The sequence below is a fragment of the Canis aureus genome, chromosome 3 (assembly GCF_053574225.1).
Source record: "Canis aureus isolate CA01 chromosome 3, VMU_Caureus_v.1.0, whole genome shotgun sequence".
In the NCBI taxonomy this organism is placed as follows: Eukaryota; Metazoa; Chordata; class Mammalia; order Carnivora; family Canidae; genus Canis; species Canis aureus.
In genome coordinates this window covers 87164218-87183604 of record NC_135613.1, presented here as the reverse complement: position 1 = coordinate 87183604, position 19387 = coordinate 87164218, and the positions used below count along the sequence as shown (strand labels likewise).

The window sequence follows — 19387 nt, the reverse complement described above, 5'->3', positions numbered from 1 at the left end:
AGCTCCATAAGAATAGAGATCTCATCAACTTCTGCTCATTATTTTATTCCCAACCCTTGGAACAAGGTCTGGCCCTTGGCATGTGCTCAATAAATATCTTTTTATTAAATCATGAAAAGTAGATGTCAAATTTTAGGTCTCAGTCACAGCTTTCTACACACTATTCCTTCTGCTTCAGTCACCCCACCCCACTCCACCCCCATCCAGCGTCTCTACCCAATCGTAACACATCGGGCTTTTTTTAGGGTTTAGTTGAAGCCCCCGCTTTCGTTCGATTATATCCTATTTGTATGAACTTCATTGAGTCCTTATTGTTTATTTCATTTATCAAACGCTTAATCATGTTCTTCCTCATTTCTTAATGAATTCAGCTGTGAATCCCACAACTAGATTATGTGCCCTTAGAGTCAGAGACTTGTCAGAAGGCTTTTGCTTTAACTTTAGCACGGAGAATGTTGCTATCACCTGGTTGTGCTCAGTCACTATCTCCAAACAACTAAGTGACTTCATTAATTAACACAATTAATGCTTAGCCCTAAAGAAGTTTATAATTAATAAGGAGCATGGGATAAATACTTATCAGTTTTCCTACAAAAAAAATATAGCTTATTTGTCTCATTAGGTAAATTTGCCTTCAAAGAAACCACCTTGGGAGATAATACCACTGTTGTTAAAATATATTCGTTGCTCAGAATGTACTCAGAATTCCTTTTTTGGCATAATATATGCCTGTTTGACATATTTCCAGATGCTACGTGTGTATCTATGCTTGTCACACGGTAGCAATGATCACAGCAAGGCACTTGGTCCTGTTCATGTACTATTATCAGAAAGAATGGCTCAAGATCAGCTGTTCACTTTTTTTTTTCTTGGCACTTGTCCTTCAAAATCTAATTGGCTTACATCCAACAACTCTTGATAGTGGGTCCAATCCTTCTATTACATTTGGATACATTTGGTGATCAGTGTACATCAGCAGGTTCACCCAGAAACTACATTACTTAAGACTGGCCTTCCTGTGAGAACTTTTGGAGATGTTTTTTATTGCTGTGATGGATGATTGATATAACTTGCTTTGAAATCTTTCTGGGATAAAATTATAGTCACTCAGCTTTGTATATTAAAACACAGGGACCCGAACACCTAATATCCCTGTTTTCTGAAAGTTCCAACCTTATCCTTCACTCAAATGGTGGTTCAAGCATCTGGATCACTCTGTGTTGGTAACAGAGCCACCTGCCTTCTAGTGTTTGGCAGTAAACCTACCACCTTGTCTTTTTTTTTTTTTTTTTTTAATTACTGTTCCACTCCCATTGAAATTCAGCTGCAGAAAGGGTTCTTTCTCCAGGTTGTGTAATGAATCCATTCCTCGAATTAAATTAAGACAACAGCATGTTTTAGCTTATTATCGAATTATTCTTACTATAATCCTCTTTGATACTATTACCTAACTCACTGCATACCAAGGGCAAAAGAAACAGATGATAAAAGTTGTTTTCCCGGGAGGGGTGTTGTGGAGGAAAGTGCCTGCTGTGACTTTCACTCGGTGTTGTCAATGGCACACATTCTCCCACTTGGTGGGTGGGGGGCTCCATCCGTGGGCACTTGCATCTTCCCACTGGATGGAAGATCTCGCTAATGTCACCGAGGAAGAGGCCGAGGTTGCTCACGCCCGAGTCTACATGACTTTGGAGTCTGTGTTCTGAAGAGTTGATGACCATGGAGTGTTCTGATGGGTCAGTACTGGAGGGAAAAAGAAAAAAGAAAAAAAAAAGCTGTATTTCTTCTGAGAAATGAGTTCACTTTTACTTTACCAACCACTTGTCAATCTAGTAAGAGTGTGTTTCTCTTTTCTGAGCTTGATAGCACAGAGTCAAATTTGCCACCCACTGTTCACATGTGTGTAAGACTCTAAAATATATTTTTGGGCCGACTTCCGGTATACTTGTATTTCCTTTCTTACCCTTATCTTCTCTTCACACACATTTTTTTCATATATTAATTTCGTTGTGCTATATAGTAGATACCTTTGCGCACGGTCACAGATCCAATGTGATGATCACAGTTTATGTATTTTACTCCCCTGTACCATGTAGCGATCTAGTAAGATAGGGGAGTTCCCATTTTACAGATGGGAATTCAGGTTCCTAGAGTAGAATCCGCACACGCAAGATCACTCAGCTATAAAGTATGGGGAAGAGCCCCTGACAAAGCTGGCCTTACTCCGGCAGCATTGGGGTAGAGGGGAGCATCTCCCCAACACTGTTCTCTGCCACTAGGGTCTGAGATGTAGCAATAGATGCTTATCAAAAATAATTTTCGAAAGGCCTGTGATCAGATACGTTGGGCAAAAATGTGTATACCATCTCTCTTTTGGGGGGGTTGCAAAAAAAAAAAGAACATTCTAAATTTTCTATGAAGCCCAGTAATAAATAAATCGGTAAGTAAATTTATAAACTACTGGGTCAAACTGGTATTTTTAAAGTTTATTTAGCCCAGAACCTTTTTTTTTTCCTTTTCATTTAAAATTTCTATTAACATCTTTCTGGGAATTCTATTTTTAAAACACAGCTTGGAAAAATGTTGGTAAATGGAATAAAAATGTCAAAGAGAAATATAAGCAGCAACTAGATGTTAGGCGGAGCTCTCTGCTAACCAGCAGCGCGACCTTCATTCAGTCACTTAACCTCCTTAGGTCGTAAGATCATCCTGTGTTAAATTATAGGTTTGAACCAGATGCCCTCGAATGTGCCTCTCAGTGCTAACATTTTTGATGTCTGACTCCAAGTGCAATCTCATCTGAGGCAGGTTCAAGTGTATACTTAGGTTTGAGGGTTGAGTGTAGCATCCAGAGGAGTTTTGATTCAGGAATAAGCTCAAAATAGTAAAGTTCTAATTCATCAAGATACATTAGGGCGGCACTTCAAAGACACACAGGAAGCCTATCATGGCCCAGTTATGGGACAGGAATGGGGAAGAGGGAAGAAGTGGTGCAAGGAGCGGCACAGAATCTTCCCTCTCCCTAATGAAGAGGCAAGCACACGTCCTGTGGCAGAGGTTTCGGCTGCAAGAAGCAGATGGAGTCAAGAGGAGGGTATCTGTCAGATAATAAATGGACTTTTTTATTGCAAATTGGAAATTGGACTTATCCATATTTCTCTTCCTATTTGTAATGTTCTCCAAGTTGTAGGAAGCTCAGAGGGGGGCTAAAAAAAAATAGAATAACATAAAAAAAGTTGATGTCCCTTGCAAAATTAAAAAAAAAATCACATCACATTTTATGTTAGGCTTTTAAAATGGGGAAAAAATAATTACACCTCGAATTGAGAACATTGTTTGACTGTAATATCTCTTTTCAAGTAGAGTCTACTAATTCCAGATTTAGAAAATGAAAATGTGTTCATAGGAACCATCAGAGCAAGGCAGATGGAATAAGGTATTTGAAAAGCCTTAAAGCTGCACTTGAATTATCACCTTTGGATCTGCGTATTTGAAATATATTATTAAAAGCCTTTCTCCAGTGCTGTTTTATACCATGTTCTGAAATGTACGGGGTGAGGGGGGGGATCATTAACTGTCCTCTATTTTCTCTGAGAACTGAATAAAAGGAGGAGAGATTTTAACAGCAGCAGGGAGGAGCTGAGCTAGATATTGGATGAACCGACAGGCTGATTAAATGATGCAACTAGATAAACATGAGCATGCTCTAGGTTGCCTTCTACGTCTATAATTCACTCTCAGGTAGGGTTTGCAAGAGGACCCAGAGAGGCTTTTTACTCTTCTACTTCCTTCCCAACCTGGAATAACTATTTAGGTCTTTGCCCAACTACTGATAATTCTTTGAGATACATGCAGAGCTTTCTGTTTTTGGTTTTGGGTTTTTTTGTTTTGTTTTTTGTTCTTTTTTTTTTTTTTGGCTTTTTTTGTGTGTGTGTTCATTGAGGTGGTTCTTTGCTCATGTACCACTCCACTGCGTGTGGCTGTTTCCTCTCCTCCTGAAGAACTCAAGCTCTGGCCCTCGACTGTAGGGGTGCGTGCCCCGTGGTAGGTGGGCCGCACACCGACGCATGATTAGCGATTGCTCTGTGCGGCTTGTCTTGCCCAATGTACCGAACGCCTTGCAGATCCCTTCAACACGTCTGCTCCTGTGCTGGGTACTGATGGGATCTCAGAGATCCTGAAAGCCCCGTCCCGGAGCTCAAGGAGCTGCGCGTCAGGTGGGGAGTGGCAAGCGGGCCGCCGCTCAGAACACCGAGTAGCCGGGACCTGGGTGCAGGAGGCATTTTCTGGGAGGAAATGAGGGGGAGCAGCAGGCAGGCGGGCAGATTAACAGCCCTACTACGTGCCACAATGCCTGGTGCATACCACACTCAGGAGGTATGTTTGGTTGCAGGGATGAGGGAAGACAGGAAGGAAACGAGTTTTAACAGGAAGGACACACACGAACATTGGGTAAAAGGAGTCTGTTTTACTGGCTGTTACATGAAGCAAAGGTAAAGGAGATGCACTGGGAACGTGGGGAGCAGCAAGGCCTTGGCCTGCTCACCTGCACCATCTGTGGTTTACTCTCATTCCGAACGTAGTGAAAAGACAGGTGAGCTTGGAGCAGAGGACTGACGTGTATGCCAGAGGACTGATACGTGTTCCTGAACTTACCTGCTCTAATATTAGGATTCTTATAATAAGTGCATATCGCACGGTAGGTGCTCACTGATGCTTGAATTATTGTTTCGAGTTCTAATAAAGAAATAGCAACGTTTTAAACGGAAAATGAGGGGGTCACGTTTATAAGGAATACGCTGGTCTCGGAGGCGATCTCACGGTCACTGTAGAGAAGGCCGCGGGAGCCCCGGGAGCCTCGGCGAGTGCTCCCCTCACACCCAGGTCTTCTTCCTCTGGGCCAAGTGCCTTCCTCCCGCGGCCTTAGCCTCCCGAAGGGAACTACCCACACCCACAGGGGCTTCTGAGCAGAGCCCCATCTCCTCCGATTCCATTTGAAACCATGGAGGGCTTCAAGTTTCAAACTCAGCCTCTCTCAAGAGGTGCCCGGGTCAATATTTGCCTCCCAGGTATGAAGCTCTCTAGGTCTCAGCCGTGTCTCGCTGCTGAAGCTTAAGACCAATTTATGAGAAACTAAAACTTGAATTTGAAAACTGACCTTCATCAAACTTTAATTTTACATCTTAAAACATTGATGGTCAAGAATACGAGTCAAACAGTGTTTATGGAGCGCATCGCCCGAGCCAGGCAGCGTGCCAGGATCTGTGGGGTGGGCCGGACTGGAACCTTCCGGGTACGGATCCTGGTTCTGACATTACTAGCTGCTCTGACATAGCGGTTGTCGTGCGTCACTCTCCTTGTCTGTAGCAGGAGAATATGAAGCCTGCTTCCCAGGTCTCTTCTGTGATTAGATGCAGTATGGAATTTGGTCTTCGCTAGCCAGTTAAAAATAGCCAAGACAGGTCTCCACACTCAGAGAATTTGCCTCTAGTTAGGGAGACAAGGCTGGAGCATGCAAAAAGTTAATTAGCAACAAAAGATTAAAATAACAGTCCCAGACAACAATGGGAAAGATGTCACAAGGCTGTACAAGATTAATTGCCAAATGAATCTTTTACACAATAAGAATCCAAAGAAAGAGTGAATCATTTAAGATTAGGAAGTCTACCAATTTCATCAACCCCTCCTTCACTACTCTTGCGGTTCGGGGGGTGGGTGGGTGGGATGTTCTCACGCTCGGCATGAACGGCCCTGGCTACTCAGAGCCCGTGTGGGACTCTAGCCTGATCTCCAGAGCACCTGGCCTGGTCTTCCCCTGAGTTGGGTACGTGACCTCATCTCACCTAATGCCAAGCCCCCGTTCCTGCTGATTTTCCCTAGGGCACCCGGAACATGAGAGAGTCCATTAATAATGCATTACCAGGTCTTTTTGGATTGCAAGTGGCAAAAATACAAGTAAGTCAATCCAGCTTTTTAAAATGTGAGTTTAGGGATCCCTGGGTGGCGCAGCGGTTTGGCGTCTGCCTTTGGCCCAGGGCGCGATCTTGGAGACCCGGGATCGAATCCCACGTCGAGCTCCCGGTGCATGGAGCCTCTGCCTGTGTCTCTGCCTGTGTCTCTGCCTCTCTCTCTCTCTCTCTCTGTGTGACTATCATAAATAAATAAAAATTTAAAAAAATAATAAAATGTGAGTTTATTGGCTCAGCGGCTGACAAAATAGAGGGTGCAACCCCTAGCTGCAGGCACCCCTGGAGCCCTGGTGCCGGGTGTCCTCATCAGGACCCTGCCTCTCTGCATCCATTTGGCCTGCCCTGCACAGAGCAGGAATGGGGAGAGGGTAGCTGCCCCCCAGGCAGGCTCTCTCCACGAAGCAGAGGGACCCTCATGCCCATCGTCCTAACAGCTGTTAGCCACAGAGAAAAGAGCACCAGCCGTCGCTCCAGGCTCAGGACCTGTCCCCTCCAGGACAGTGTGACAGGGTCCACAGGGACATGCAAACACCATTCCTTCAGAGAAGGGTGCTCTCCAAAGGAGGAGCTTCAGAGCTGGCAAAAAATAGTGGTACAAGGCTAATTCGTGGTAAAGTCTATGCTTGTCAGTATTTTCCGTTGTCATTAGAGGTGGAAGAGGAACCTCAAAGAAAGTCCTGCACTGATGAGCATGCATGCCACCCCGCTGGTGCATATGAGCGTGTGTGCCAGGGTGCATGGCAAGCAGCAGGCGGCGGGCCGAAGGGCTGCTCGACCTGCCCCTTCACACAAGGCTCACCTCGGGTTCCAAGTCCTGAAGGGGGAAGGATGCCATAAAGCCACTGCCGTGTCCTCTTATCGTTTCTCTGCTCCCCTGCCGTGTGGCCAGGAAATGCCAAGCTTGAACCTCCCCAGGCCCAGGAGAGGTCTCTATGGATTCCCAAGTGTCCATTAGGCCCCGGCCCTGGCCAGCTACGTTGGGGGGGGTGTGGGGAGCAGTGGAGCAGATCCCCAGGCGACACCAGCAGAGCCTTGGAGGGAGTGGGCTGTCCCCGCCCAGTGCCATGCTCAGCCCTTGGGCATCTGCTCGATTGACTTGCTGGTGTCTGTCCAGGCCACGCTGTCGTTAAATTCCTTGGCCACGGTCCTGTTTTGCTTTTGGCTGGAGCCCTTGTTTTTAAAATGGAAGCCTGGTCTGTAATGAGCTGCGCAGCTCCAGGCGGGCTTAACGGCTTTCTGGGTCAGTGGGCCGGGCCGGGGCAGGCAGGTGAGGCCCGGGAGCAGGGCCGGCGGGGGGCGGCGACGTGGGTGGCGGGCTCAGCCCGTGCTGGGTCCCAGCGCCGGGGTGCAGGGCTGCTGGGGGGCCCGCACCCCAAGGGGCTCGCAGGTGCAAGGCGGCCCCCGCCCCCGCCCGCCTGGCTGGATTAGCCGTAGCTCTCTGGGAAGGTGAGCTGCGCAGCTGCCAGCCTGGGGCAGGAGGGCGGCTCCCCCGCAGGGAGGGCGGGCAGGAGGCTGCGAGGGCCCCGCACTTGGAAACGCCTTCCAAGGGAATGAGCTGGCACTGAGGGAGGAAGGGCTTTCTAGGCAGTGCCGCATCACGGATCCTCCTGAGGATCCTCCTCTCAGACTCCACAGGCCGAGAGCCCGCCTGCCGGCTGCTTCCCCGGCTCCGCGGGGCTCCCTCCTGTCCGCCTGCCCCAAGAACCTGGTGCTTCCTGGGGGCTGAAGCAACGCGGGAAGCTGCAGGCAGAGCTCATTTAGTTGCAGGGCTCCCTCCAGGGGCTGCATTGGGAACTGAAGCGGAAGGCAACTGTGCTGGGTGCTGGGTGCTGGGTGCTGGGTGCCGGATGCTAGCCTTTCCGGGACCAAACGGGCATAACCCTGGGTTCCAAGGAGCTCTCAGCCGAGGGATGAGCTCCAGCAAACAGCTGAGCACAGTGTGGTAGGAGTAAAACGGAAGCACACGTGCAGACCCTAGAGGACGGAGCCAAACTCCTTGGGGCCCCTAAGGGGTGCCTCCCAGGGGATGTTGTACTGCCAGTGGGGGCGGGGGGGCTTGAATGATGGGAGGACTTTTGCTGGACAGAGCAGAACATTCCAGCCCGAGAGAATGACGTCTGCAAAGGCACAGAAGGCTGTCCGAGGCTGGTGAGCGGTGGGCTCAGCTGGATGGTAGGTAGGACGTGTGCAGGGGAAGGACTCAGACGTGAGTGGGAGTGTAAGAGACTGTCTGGGACTTCACACGCTATGCTAATGGCTGGATCCAGACTCATCCTTCAACCTCAGCTTCTCTTCCTAGAAGTGAGATTCTTGACTGGGTGATAAGCACCATTAAAATATGCTTCAAAACCTGGGCCGTCCAAATTTCTCAGCCTCCCTTTGAGGCTGAGAGGGTTCCTAGAGAGGCCCCACAGCAGGAATCCACAACAGAGCCCCACAGTGGGACCTCAGAGCAGGAATCCCATGGCAGGGACCTACAGATGACCCTACAGCAGAGCTCAAAGCAGGGCCCCACAGCAGGATTCACAGCAGGATCCACAGCAAGATCCCATAGCAGGACCCTACAGCAGGATCCACAGCAGGATCCACAGCAGGATCCCACAGCAGGACCCCACAGCAGGATCCACAGCAGGACCCCACAGCAGGATCCACAGCAGGACCCCACAAGAGGATCCACAGCAGGACCTACAGTAGGACTCACAGCAGGATCCACAGCAGGACCCCACAGCAGGATCCACAGCAGGATCCACAGCAGGACCCGCAGCAGGACCCCACAGCAGGATCCACAGCAGGACCCACAGCAGGACCCACAGCAGGACCCCACAAGAGGATCCACAGCAGGATCCACAGCAGGACCCACAGTAGGACTCACAGCAGGACCCACAGCAGGACCCCACAAGAGGATCCACAGCAGGACCCACAGCAGGACCCCACAGCAGGACCCCACAGCAGGACTCACAGCAGGATCCTTTCACAGTCTCACTGGGAGATTCTGACAGAAGCTGCCATGTGTCACCTCAAGAAGTAAATGTGCGCCCACCCGCGTGTAAGAGTCAGGCGACGGGCTGTGAGCCCCGAGTGCGTCCCCGCGGGCAGCGCGCTGCCTTCCGTGGTTCGCTCACTGAGCTCAGCGGACCTCGCCTCACAACACAGGTGCGTCCGAGGGATGAGGGACGCGGACTCGGCTGCGAGGTCTGGGCACCTGCGATCCTCGGAGCCGTTCGCTTCCCGGAGGTGGTGGGACGCAGCGGAGGTGGTGGGACGCAGCGGCCAGGGAGCCGCCTGAGCGCCGTCTATGCAGGTCGGGACATCCCCGAGGAAGTGGGAAGGATCACTCTCCACCGGATGCGGGCGCGGAGAGAAGCTTCCACCTAAGGAAAGATCACCGGGTAGGCCCATTTGCCGACAGGAGCTCTAGTGTGCCCCCGTGTCCTCCCCACCCGGGGACAGGGGCTCTCCTGACACAGCCCGGGGCCCAGGCTGTCCCATCTGGACTTAGGTCCCCAGGTCTGTTGGAGGCGGCCCTCGCCCTGGGGGTTAAACACGTGGTTGTTTCTCACAGGCCTGGGTCGGAGCTCCGGGGTGGGGCGTGGGCACATTTCCAGGCGCGAGGCCCCCGCACCCTCGCCCGAGGCCCCCGAACCCTCGCCCTGAGGCCCCGCACCCTCCCCCGAGGCCTCGTCTAAACTGAACCACTGCCCGGAGGCCCGGCTCCAGGTGCCACCACGTTGCAGGCTGATGAGCTGGGAAGGGCCTGAGTACACGGGGGCCTCTCCGATTCCGGGTCTCCCAGTTTACGTTGTCAAGTCCACAGCTGCCGACCCCTGGCACCCAAGGCTGGGGTCCTCGCTTGCGCCCCGTCTCCCCGCGCCCTGGGCACCCACCGTCCGTGCAGCTTGTTCAGCTCCATCGGCCGGTGAGGCCTGCGAATGACAGGCTGAAGCCCCAGCAACTGGGCCCGAGCCCGGCCCCCGCACGAGCCCCGGAAGAGCAAGTACCGAACAGAAAGCCCGCGAAGACCCAGACTCGGGCGAGGGGTCCCAAGGACAGGAGCCCCGAGGCCGCCCAGCTCCCTCGGACTAGGCAAGCTCCTCTCCACCGTCGAGGCGCCCGGTGGCTCTCCCACCTGAAAAGACGGGAGCCCCGTGGGCCCGGGAACTTTGCTGCCTTTGGGGCAGGTCAGAGCTCATTTGATGAGATGCACGCATAGGGACCCCGGCTGGCCTGCGGGTGTCCTCCCAGCCGAACCCTGGGGGTGTCAGCAGTGTCACCGCTAAAACCTTCTGTAGAGGAGAGGACGGTCTGTTTTGGGGAAACCCATTTCCACAAGGAAATGGAAATGACACGCGGGTCCACTGCACACAACAATCCCATCTTCCGTCGTGGCCACCCAGCGGCTGCAGTAGCCTCCTTGGGGCCTCAGGGACGAAGGTCTGGCCCCACCAGGCCTCCTGAGGCCCGGCCTACCAGGTGGTCAACGGTGTGCACCTGCGGCGCGGGAGTCATGGCGCGATGGGCCCCTCCTGTCGACCCAGGGCCCCTTCTGGCGTCCCACTGTCTGTGCGCCTGGCTGGGCTGCTGCAGCTCTACCTGCAGGTGGGTCGGTGGGTCCCAGTGCATGGGGACCCCCACATGGCCCACGGTGGGCCGCTGCCCCCACTCGCCCGGCCCGGGCTCTGCAGCTGCTGGTGGGATGCCGCCTTCACGCCAGTTCATCCCCTGAAGGTGGTTTGCTAGTGTGGTTGCCGGGCGGAGGGCGTCCCGGTGCGGGAACAGCAGAGCCGGGCTCGCAGCCTGCCGCGGCCCCCTCCCGGAGGAGGGCGGGATGCGAGGGGCCCACGGCAGCTGGGAGACGTCGCCCTTTATTCCAAACAGAGGGTGTTTAGGGAACCGGTGAGCTCCCTGGGTGAGCGGGGCACGGGGCTGCGTGGGAAGAGAGCGGGGCCGCGGGGCCTCCCCTGCCTGTGCTCTTTGGAGGGTTTTCACCTTCCCTCTACCCGAGGACAAGTTCAGCGCACTTCGGGAACATTTTTTACTTTCTCCCTCTTCACCGAGAGGATTTAAATCTATTTTAAGTGAAATCAGACTGGGGATCGTTCGTCGTTTCCACTAAGACCAAGAACAAATTAGTGGCTGGAAAGAACGATGAACGCCGCGTGCCCAGCTGCCCATCGGAAACACGGGCGCTCCCCACGCATTCCCGCCCCATTGCCGTCACTTTTTCCTTCTTTTGAGCTGAAGTGTGTCTCCCTTGACTTACACCAGCACAACGTGTACCCGCAGTGCCGACAATGACGTGGCTAATAGCCTTGCCAACGACCAGAGTCTTCATGGTGAGGCTGGGCCAGGAGAGCAATCGAGGCAGGTGGGGATGCAGAACACGAGGAGGGGGTGAGCTGGGAACTGAGGGCGGCGGGCAGGACCGCTGCGGCGGACGAGCCAGGTGACAAGCCGGAGAGCCAGCGGGGCCCCTCTGGGGAACCCGGGGAGAGCGGCCCACCCCGTCCCCAGGCTTTCGGGGCTCAGGGCTTCTCAGGACCTGTCATTCACTACCCCGTCGTAAGTGTGCGCTTTGCATTTGCCCAGCAGGGAAAGGGTGGCACAGAATGAGGGCTAAATCTGTGATTTCTGGTTTTATAGCTTGGATGCGGAGTGACAGCCGGGACCGCGGGCAGGGAGCGCCCTCTTGTGTCGCGCGGGAATCAATACTGGAGGCCACGGCGCTGAGGGCTCCACGAAGTGGGAACGTGGGCCCGGGCACTGCCAGGGTGTGCGGAAAGGGAACGCCGGGAGGGCAGGGGGCAGGGGGCAGGGCACGGATGGAGCGGAGTGGAGGTCTGCAGGCTTCCGCACCCTGGCGCCTCTCATTCACAGCCTCTCTTCTTGACTTGGGCACAGACCAGTACTGGAACGCGACCGCGTCCACCCGGGTGGGTGCTGGGGGCCTTGCCCTCTCATTCCCGCCCTCCCTCCGTGTCCCCTGGTCCTCACCCTCCACTCCAATCACTGCATGCACGTTGCTTCTGCTCGCACCTCCAGGGTAAAAACACAGGGAGGCCGTCTGCTGTTGGCGATTAGGTGACAGGCGCTGCTGGGCCTCTGGTCTCCGCGTTGCCACCAGCATCCGGCGGTTGCGCTGCGTGTACCGACTTCATTGCTTCCAGGCTGTGCGCACCTCCAGCCTCTTCCCGGCCGGCTGCCCCCGCCCCGCCAGCACGCCGTGGGCACCCCCCTTAGGGACACGCACCCAGACGGGACGTTGGGGGCCACAGCATATTGCTTATTTAAGCCAAGCGCTTCTGGGCCTCTCTTTGGAATAACGGGCTCCATAAGGTCCCCTTTCCCTACAACACTTGACATCATCCAGCCTCCCAGTTTTTGCCGGTCAGTTATGTGTAAACTGATTTCATTTCTTTGCTCATCATTTTCATCTCTATTTATCTGATCACCAACGAGGGGAAGATCGCTTCCTGCAGCGACAGCCATGTGGATTTCATCTTTAAATTGTTCATGTCTTTTGCCTGTATTCCATTATAATTCTGTCCTTTTTTAAATTTTTTTCTTATTTTTTCCCTTTTTTGTTTTTATTAATGATTTGCTGAATTTCTTTGTAGAAACAAAGTAAAAATTCCCCGGGTTTCTCCAATTCATTACAAATATCTTCTAATAAGTCGACTATTTTTAAGACATTTCCTTCATTGACCAGAAATCCTCAATTCTGACACACCCGGAATCATCGGTTCTCCTTGTGCTTTTGCTTTTGAAGTTATTTATAGAAATTCTGAAGACTATCCCCCAGTCCTCGCTCGTAAAGGCGGGCTCCAACATTTCCCGCTATTGATTACATAATTTCACTTCACATTTCAGTTTTTACGTAACACAGGATCCAGCTCTGCAGGTGGCAGCAGGTAGAGAGGGGTCCTGCTCTGCTCATGCTTGATTTCACAGCGCTTCCCACCTCTCCCCCCTTACACGCGGTAGGGCCCCAAGGCCACGAGGAGACCCCAGGCGGATCACAGGCTTCCACCCCCTTCTGGGTGCTCAGCTCCCTACGAGGATGAGGCAATCCCAGAAGCTTTGGGGCAAGATGAGCAGAAGCCTGGATCCCCTTGAGACGCCCGCAGGCATTCCCAGGCTCCCCCCTCCACCCAGACGGGGGCGCGTCCCTCAGGCTCACATTGCTGTAGGAGAAGCTCAGGAGTTGACCAGGTCTGATCTCACCGTCACCCCAGGGAACCCAGCGCAGAAACTGGCTCCTTGGGCTCGGAACCCAGGATCTGCCTGTTGCAGGGTTCTCGGGTCCTCACAGTACCGCGGTAGGTGGATCCCTAGGGAAGAGCAGAATAAGCTGCGTGGGCCACCTCCCATGGGCGCCAGGCGACCATCACTGTCACACCAGGTATCTCCCTACACTACGCTCTCTTATGTATATATATATTCTTTCAAGATTTTATTTATTTATTTATTTATTTATTTATTTATTTATTTATTTGTCAGAGATCGGGAGAGAGAGGAAGAGGGAGAGCGAGCACAAACAGGGGGAGCGGCAGGCTCCCCAGTGAGGGAGCCCAATGTGGGGCTTGATCCCAGGACCCCAGGATCATGACTTGAGCCGAAGGCAGCCGCTCCACCCAAGAGGCCTCCAGGCGTCCCTCCCCACGTATTTTTTACATATTGCGTGGCTAGTGACCATTCAGAGCTGACCTGAGACTTGAAATCTATTTTGTTTGGGTTTCACCTGCTTGAAGGAAGAGAACTGGGTGAAATTCGTGTTTCAGAATGGATTAGGAGGCGAGAGGTGGGAGATCCAGCCTTCATCTCGCCGTTACCCACCTGAGCACCGGCGCCAGGCCGCGCGGTGCCCCTGGGCGTCAGTGTTTTCATGTTGGCGACCTCGGTGACCACGGTATGGGAGCTTGTCCTCACGCCTGCTTTCCTGGGGGGGAGCCGGGGAAGGGGATGGCTTTGGGGGGCAGAGAGGTGGAGAGGCCCCGAGATTAGTCCCACCCTCTCCTCGAAAACCTGAGTCATTAAGGTGGAAACGGTTATGGAATAGGAGACTGGGGCAAACTATTTGGATAAGTAAATGTAGAATTAGGTAGAAGTAGCCCATCTGTTCTCCAAAGATATACATGTATTGACTTGAAAGGACAGCCACAAAATATTAGATAAATAAAGCATAAAATACTGTAGTATTCCATTCCCCTGTCTCTCTCTTTCTTAATATATAGATAATCTATCTATCTATATTATGTTAATAATATATATTATCTATATATTTAAGGCATATATATATATATATATATATATTTAGAGAAAGGTGCACAGACTTTTAAATCCGTTTTTACACGCAAAGAATAAATTATGGGAAGAATACACAACATTTTTCTAAAATTCTAAAAAAATAGTAATATCAGTATAGATGGGAGAGGCAGAGATTATGGAGTTTACATTAAATTGATCATAATTTTTAGAGTATTTCAATGAAAATGCATTAGGTTTTAATTCAAGTAACAAAAGGAGCTACAGGATGGTTGGATTTTGAAGGCAGATTCGATTGCTGTCACCTCCTTCCAGTTCCCACAGGGATTTCCACATCCTGGAGGAACCATGCCTTGAGAGGGCTCTGCTCTCCTGGGCCTTATCTCCTACTTTCTGTTGCTCCTCCAAGTCAAGAGGAAATGAGTCTTCTGCGTCCTGGACTTGCCCTAAAGAATCTCCTCCTCCCGATTAAGTGCTCGGAACCTCCAGAGAAATTGGGTTGTGTTTTCCCTTGGCCAAGCCTTTTAGGGCCTCAGGTGTGCGAGGCAGCACAGCCCCTAAAGCAGGTGAAGGTGTCAGCTTCGGAGAAGAACCCTCTGCAGCAAATAACCCAGGCCTTCCATGGAACCTTGCACCCCAACATGATTCAACGATACCCCCGCGGTTTTCTCTAAATCCCCCCCTCCCGGCACCTTTTAGAAATGTTATCTGTTCTTTAGAGAGGCCTAGAAGGAATGGAGGGCTTCGCCTGCCACACAGCCTTGCCCACTTCTGTGTTTCTATTAAGGCAAAGCTCTGAGACCCAGCGAACCTGTTCTCAGGCCCAGTCTTTGGAGGAAGTTGGCTTTTCTATGACCTAGTAATAAAAGTCTGATGAGCATACAGCAGATTGCCAAACCAATCCTGACAGTGTCATAGAAATATTGATCCTACAGTCACCTCTGATATCTGTCAGTGTCCACATTTTGCATCCTCGTGGCTACTTGGAGAGAGAGAGAGAGAGAGAGAGAGAGAGGGATGCATGCTGTCTTCCTCTCTTCTGTCTGACAAAACGCTTCGGAGGCTGGCAGGAAGGAGCCGGAGAATTTGGGAGGTCCCGTCTCTGCTCTCTTCCCCTCTCTCTCGACTCTCTTGCCCCAAGTATTCGCTTAAAAGATTCGCTTCACATAGTATCAGACACCATATGGCTGTGAGAACGTGTAGCCCGGTGCCTGGGGATGAGGCTGGTTCTGTGTGATTATTAACTCTGTCCTTCACTGTGATAATGTTTGAAAAGGAACTGAGAGATACGGTTTCCAATAGCTCTCTTTCCAACTGCATCAGCATTTGTTTGTTTATTTATTTTTATTTATTTATTTATTTATTTATTTATTTATTTATTTATTTATTTTTGCATCAGCATTTAAAGCACTTAGACGCTTCAGTTGCAAGGAGGTTGGTTAATGATGAACGATCGGGGATGGATATAGCCAGATTCCTTGTTACTCATATTTTTCTAAGAGTAAATAAACAAAATAGGCCACAGGAGTGTTCTATCCCTCACCCCCTGACCTGGCCGGCTTTATCAGGCGTCCTGGGCTCGAGCCCCACTCAGTGTCGGTTAGGACTTCTCTCCCCAGCCCTCAGCTTCCCGCTCCTGGGAGCTTTACTAGAGGGTCTCGTGAGCTAGGTGTGCAGTCTGTTATGACCCCCTGGAGCTAAGTAAGGGCTCACGTTTTCTTTTCCACCTAAAAGGAGGTGGAACACAAAGCAACCTATTCTAGTGGACTAGTCCTAATGCCAGAAATATGTTTAGGTAGAGTTTCTAGATCTCTGAGCCTCCGTCTAGCCAAAGTAAGACAGGGGCGACCATCGTACTAACACCAGGAGGAGATGTCTGAGTCAGGAAGGAATTCAGAGGTCCTGTAGTCTAGCTCAAACACGATGCACAAATCCCTCAGGTAACATCTGAGGCCAGATGTCAGGGAAGCCGTGTAGATCTGTTACTCGGTGGTCTTAGAAAAATGAAAGATTATCATTTGGAATGAGTTCTAGAAAGATATAGACGTTTCAAGTGGATTTGCATATTGAGAGAAAGAATGTGGATTGACTTATTCTGTAGGGCCCCGAGGGCTCTGTAAAGATTGAACAAGCTATCTCGGCAAATAATGAATGAGATTCCCATTACTGGAGTCATTCATGTAGAGAATAGATGGCATGGGATGGAGGATAGATTAATATTTAAGAATATACGTTTTGGAATAAGTCTAACTGGTTTTGAATTCCGGCTGTGCTAGATACGGTCTGTGTGACCTTGGGCCACTATTCTGAGCCTGTTCCTTTATCCACGAAGCCGGCATGGTTATTCGTTGCTCTTCTTTTAAGGGGTTTTGTGAGTTTTCAATGAAATGCCATATATAAAGGACATAGCATCGTACTTGGATCGATAAACAGTAACTTTTTATTGCTATTGTTTATAATTGGCTGGCAAAACCTCGGTTGGGGATTCGGCCGCCAAGACCAGAAGAGAGTTCACTTCCCTCCCAATCTAGGATTTCACTCCCACTAGCCGTTGGCTGAGCATTTGTTGCGTGGATGGCACCAGGAGACGCACGCTGAGCGCCCTGGGTCCCTGACGTTGGCTTGATCGTCCGTCTCGCGGAGCGTGCGGTCCAAGTTCGGCGGTGGCTTGTGGGCGTGCGTGGCAGGAGGAGCGCCTGCTGCAGTTCTGGGAGCAGTGCCGTGACTGGTGCTGAGAGCCCCCCTCACCTCATACGCTTCCTGTGATGTCTTGGGGTCCCCTTGTTTGAATCTTGCTGAGGAAGTCACTTGACATTGCTCCTCTTTGGCCCCAGTCTCTGGAGACTGTACCTGACACGGGCTGCCACCCGCGTCCCCTTCTTCCCGTCCACCTTTTATTTCAGCCAGTGCTGCACGAGAAGTGTCCCACAGATGTCAACTTCAGCCGCACCTTGCTTTTCTGCCCCAGGGCTCAGTGGTGCCTTCAGGAACCTTCTAGGCACTCCGTAGCATGAGGGTGAGCAAGTTAAGGAGCCACGGAGCAGCCTGTGACAAAAGAGGAGGCACAGGTGGAGGCCTCACGCCAGTAACCCTGAGCTGCGTTCCTATGGCTCCTTAGAGCAATTCTGCAGGACTGAACCTCACCGGAACCTCAGTTCACGTGTGGAGACTAAGTCAAGATCTCTCTTCTGCGTTGGCTTCTTCTCCTTCTGAGTTTGACCCTTCCCAGTCGCCTGACTTCTTACCTGGGGTGGCTTCCACAATCTGCCCTCACACAAACCCTTGTCCCCGCCCCTGCTCTCCCACGTCGGTGAGGTCCGGATCCCAACACGAAGTCAAGGTGTCCATGAAATCTCTGTAACTCACTCTTTGGGGCGCCTGGCTGGCTCAGTCAGAAGAGCCTGTGACTCCTGACCTTGGGGTTATGAGTTCAAGCCTCATAGTGGATGTGGAGATTACTAAAAAATAAAATAAATAAATACGCTTCTTTGGTACTTAGAACCCAAATGTTTTCTGAGGACAAGGGTGTGTCATAGCGTGCGGCCCTGGGGGCCCACCGTGGAGACTCGTCGGATTATTCGAGCGAGTAGGTCCACAGGGCTCAGGCAATGGAGCAGCAGTGCTGGTGGTAGCAGCGGGGCCGATCTTGCTGGTGCTTCGTTGTGGGGGCCCCCAAACTATTCTTCCAGCTTGTGGGGAGTCCCAGCTGTGGAAGATCCCCATAGGATGGGCAGCTCTGCTCCCTTACTACCTGGTGACCTTCTGGGAGGAGGGTCGTATTCAATCTGAACTTAGAACTTTCGACTCTGACCTCGTGACCTTTTTTGGAACAGCAGCAGCACTAACTTGACCTTTTCGTTTTTTTTTTTTTTTCCAACTTGCAATAAATACATTTTTTTGTTTTTGCAATAAATACAAAGGAAAAAAGAAAACGGAGAGAGAGAAAAAAAAAGGTGGGTCATTGACAGACTGTCTGAGCACATAGTTGCCTCCCTTATAACTTCAGTTTTTTCGTTTGGAATATGAATCCAAAAAGAAAACGTATCACTCTTGAAATACTTGAATCATGAACGCCAACCTAGAAAGACAATGTGAAGCAAGTACACATACCATTTAAATTTAAACACACACACACACACAAAAATTAGTTTCTAGTTTTTCACTTTTTTCATGTTATATGGAAGTTGTTGCTAAGAAACATATATACTGAAAAAAAATAGCTTTTTAACTTTGTTTGTACTGGGTGTGTTTCCGTCCTTAGGTCTACCACGTTTGGGAGGGAGGGGAATTCAAAAGAATTGTTGGGGGGGGAGACTTGACAGAGCCTCACTTTATTTATTTTTTATTTATTTAATTTATTTTTTATTTATTTTTAATTTTTTTAAAGATTAATTTATTTATGATAGACCTGGGGTGGGGGGCAGTGACACAGGCAGAGGAATAAGCAGGCTCCGTGCTGGGAGCCCGACGCAGTACTCGATCCCAGGACTCCAGGATTGTGCCCTGGGCCAAAGGCAGGCGCTAAACCGCTGAGCCACCAGGGGATCCCCCACAGAGCCTCACTTTAAAAACAAAAACACAAAAAACCTAAAAAAAAAAAAAAAGTACCAGTACTATGCTCAGAGTTATCTCACTCCCTTAGCACTTAACTTAGCATTTAATTCTTCTCTAATGTGCAGTGAGTTCGACTTTCCTAATTCATAATAATATAGCGGTTCCAAAATAGAGTTTATGATGAACTTGTCCCACCTTTGACCACTAAGCAGTTCCTAGACATAAGTAGAGGAAGTTCATGAATGAATTCTCTTTTGGGGGACATCCCGCAGGTAGAGCTCACCGTACGGTCCTTTGGGTGTAGTGAATCGCACCCACTTTTTCTACTTTCCTTTCCTACATGTTTTCGCTCTTCCCGAAAGTCGACAGGAGCATAATGCTGACTTAGCTTTTCAATTACACGACATGTTTCGTCTCCCAGGTGTTTCCTTAAATACTGTGCTTGCTTCAGCAGGACATATATTTCCTTAAATACAAAGATTTTTTTAATAGCATTTTGAATGATTGTCATAGTAGGTTCTTAAAAATTAAGATCAATTCACCCCCCCCCAAAAAAAATTTACCATTTTGAAGTTTATACAGTTTGGCAGTTTTTAGCATAT

The 19387-nt window shown here is 50.6% G+C and overlaps 1 protein-coding gene and 1 long non-coding RNA gene across 2 annotated transcripts in view; one reads left to right on the top strand and one right to left on the bottom strand.

Moving 5' to 3' along the window:
• Nucleotides 1-19387, top strand: part of OPCML (opioid binding protein/cell adhesion molecule like) — a 1083697-nt gene that overhangs the window by 395523 nt on the left and 668787 nt on the right. The window lies entirely within an intron of this gene.
• On the bottom strand, nucleotides 30-7660 carry LOC144306101 (uncharacterized). The gene is made up of 2 exons (XR_013373130.1): nucleotides 6769-7660; nucleotides 30-1743 (listed from the first exon to the last, which is right to left on the bottom strand). It is a non-coding gene; the product is annotated as an uncharacterized LOC144306101 (long non-coding RNA).